The following is a 3626-nucleotide window of genomic DNA, read 5'->3' as shown; positions in this document are numbered from 1 at the left end:
GCAAAATGGCACTGAGGGATTGGTGAGAGAGTGTTATGAGGCTTAAGATGTGTCAAAGACTTTTTAGTCCATCTGAGGAGACATCGTGCACTCACTTATCTGACAGGAGCAAAAAGGTTTACTGTGCATTCATAGTGTCTTAATGATTGTGTCTAGCTCTCTTTTAAACTCTTCTACACTGTTGCTGTTTACAACTTCTGGTGGCAGTTTATTCCACGTATCACATATGGGATGTGTTGTATCTCTTCAGTTCTATTTTCCATTCATTATTTCTTGTCTGGTTATCGTTTAATGTAAATAGGTTACTGTCTACTTTTGTTGTTATGCCTCTCATTATTTTAAATGTTTCTATTAGCTGTCCTCGCAATCGTCGTGTTTCTAAGCCATACATGTTCAGGCTCTCTAGTTGTCTTCAGTAACCTATTTGCCTGATGAATGGAATTAACTTTGTGGCTCTTGCTGGTACTCATTTTAATCTATTTATGTCTTTTCATAGTGTTGGTGACCAAAACTGTACTGCATATTCAAGAAGGGGTCTAACTATTGATGTATGTGTAGGGATGCAGCAACGTTTCCTTGTTTCTGTATTTGAACCACCTCTTTTATGTATCCCACTAGTTTCTGTGCCTTCTTTTCAGCTTTTATGCAATCTTTTGTGAATTTTAAGTAATAATGACTGCAAGGTCTTCCACTTGTTCTACACTATTTATTTCATTCCAAAGCAGCATGTAGCTGGCATGAGGGTTGTTTGTTCGTTTTTGTAACACTACACCTATCTACGTTAAAAGGCATTTACCATCTTTTTACCACTCTCCTATTTTCATTAGATCATTTTTTAAAAACTTTCCACTGCATCTCCGGTCTGCTGCATTTGCACTAGTTTGGTTTCGTCTGCAAATTTGGCTATCTTGCTAGTTAAGTCTACATCAGTGTCATTAATGTAAATAAAAAACAAGAGAGGGCCAAGGACTGAACCCTGGGGAGCTCTGCTTGTTATATCTGCCCATTCTGATTCTTCACCATTTATTACGACTCTCTGTTTTCTGTAAGTTAGCCGGTCTTCGACCCAGTCTGCTGTTTCTCCTACAATTCCTAAAGCTCTAACTTTTGTCATCAGTTTCTTGTGTGGGACTTTGTCAAAGGCCTTTTGGAAATCTAAGTAGAGTATATCTATTGCTCTACTACTGTCGTAAATACCAAGCCTGTTATGAAAAAACTCCAAGAGGTTTGATAGGCAGGAACTGTGTTGGCTGTTGAACAACAGAGAGAGAGAGAGAGAGAGAGAGAGAGAGAGAGAGAGAGAGAGAGAGATAAAGGAAGGAAGGCAGAAAATTTATGTGATCAGGGAGTGGCAAAATTTACCCTCGTGGTCAGAAAAATGTCAAATGTGAGATATTTGATAGGTTTGGCCTCTCCCCTCGCCTCATGGCTTTCAAGAAAAGACTCAGGGATGATTTTTGCTCTTTTAAATTTCTTAAATAATTTAGAAGTACATAAATATTGTAAAAAAGAGTATTTTATTATTATTATTATTATTATTTTTTTTTTTTTTTTTTTTGCTCTATCACAGTCCTCCAATTCGACTGGGTGGTATTTATAGTGTGGGGTTCCGGGTTGCATCCTGCCTCCTTAGGAGTCCAATCACTTTTCTTACTATGTGTGCCGTTTCTAGGATCACACTCTTCTGCATGAGGCCCCGGAGCTACTTCAGCCTCTAGTTTTTTTCTAGATTCCTTTTCAGGGATCTTGGGATCGTGCCTAGTGCTCCTATGATTATGGGTACGATTTCCACTGGCATATCCCATATCCTTCTTATTTCTATTTTCAGATCTTGATACTTATCCATTTTTTCCCTCTCTTTTCTCTTCAACTCTGGTGTCCATGGTATTGCGACATCAATGAGTGATACTTTCTTCTTGACTTTGTCAATCAACGTCACGTCTGGTCTATTTGCACGTATCACCCTATCCGTTTGATACCATAGTCCCAGAGGATCTTTGCCTGATCGTTTTCTATCACTCCCTCTGGTTGGTGCTCGTGCCACTTATTACTGCAAGGTAGCTGATGTTTCTTGCACAGGCTCCAGTGGAGGGCTTTTGCCACTGAATCAATGCCCTCTTTTGTACTGGTTCTGTGCAAGTGCCGGGCATTCACTTGCTATGTGGTTTATGGTTTCATTTTTCGTATTGCACTTCCTACATATGGGAGAGATGTTATTTCCGTCTATCATACTTTTGAACATATCTGGTTCTTAGGGCCTGATCTTGTGCCGCTGTTTATCATTCCTTCAGTTTCCTTCTTTAGCTCTCCCCTCTGTAGCCATTGCCATGTGTCATCGCTGGCTAGTTCTTTAGTCTGTCTCATGTATTGTCCGTGCATTGGTTTGTTGTGCCAGTCCTCTGTTCTTTCTGTCTTTCTCCTGTCTCTGTATATTTTCTGGGTCTTCGTCTACTTTTATTAGTCCTTCTTCCCATGCACTCTTTAGCCACTCGTCTTCACTGGTTTTCAGATATTGCCCCAGTGCTCTGTTTTCGATGTTGACGCAGTCCTCTATACTTAGTATCCTCTCCCTCCTTCCTTTCGTGTTATGTATAGTCTGTCCGTATTTGCTCTTGGGTGTAGTGCTTTGTGTATTGTCATTTGTTTCTGGTTTTCTGATCTATGCTGCGGAGTTCTGCCTTCGTCCATTCCACTATTCCTGCGCTGTATCTGATTACTGGCACTGCCCATGTGTTTATGGCTTTTATCATATTTCCGGCGTTGAGTTTTGACTTGAGTATCGCCTTGAGTCTCTGCATATATTCTTTCCTGATCGTGTCCTTCATCTCTTGGTGTTTTATATCTCCTCCTTCCATTATTCCCAGGTATTTGTATCCTGTCTCATCTATGTGTTTGATGTTGCTCCCATCTGGTAGCTTTATCCCTTCAGTTCTCGTTACTTTGCCTTTTTTGTATGTTGACTAAGGCGCATTTTTCTATTCCAAACTCCATCCTGATGTCTCCAGATACAATCCTTACAGTCTGGATTAAGGTATCTATTTCCTTGATGGTTCTTACCATACAGCTTGATGTCGTCCATGAACATCAGATGGTTGATTTTGTTGCCTCTTTTCTTGAGTTGGTACCCGGCATCCATCTTCTGTAAGTAACTTTGTCATGGGAAATCATGGCTACTACGAAGAGTAGTGGGGACAGTGAGTCGCCCTGGAAGATCCCTCTCCTGATATTAACCTCTGCTAGTCTTTTTCCAGAGCTTGTAAGTATGTATTCCAGTTGCGCATTGTATTTTTGAGGAAGCTGATGGTATTTTCCTCTGCCCCATATATTTTCAGGCATTCTATTAGCCATGTGTGTGGTATCATGTCGAAGGCTTTCTTATAGTCTATCCATGCCATGCTTAGGTTGGTTTTCCTTCTCCTACTGTTCTTCATTACCATTTTGTCTATCAGGAGCTGGTCTTTTGTGCCCCTACACTTCCTTCTGCAGCCTTTCTGTTGGTGGGGGATGGTGTTTGTTTCCTCTAGGTAGTTGTATAGCCTTTCACTGATGATACCTGTTAGTAACTTCCACATTATTGGTAGGCAGGTGATAGGCCTGTAGTTACTGGCTATATTTCCCTTACTCTT

Source organism: Macrobrachium nipponense, chromosome 5, assembly GCF_015104395.2.
Source record: "Macrobrachium nipponense isolate FS-2020 chromosome 5, ASM1510439v2, whole genome shotgun sequence".
NCBI lineage: Eukaryota > Metazoa > Arthropoda > Malacostraca > Decapoda > Palaemonidae > Macrobrachium > Macrobrachium nipponense.
This window is presented reverse-complemented; position numbering follows the sequence as displayed.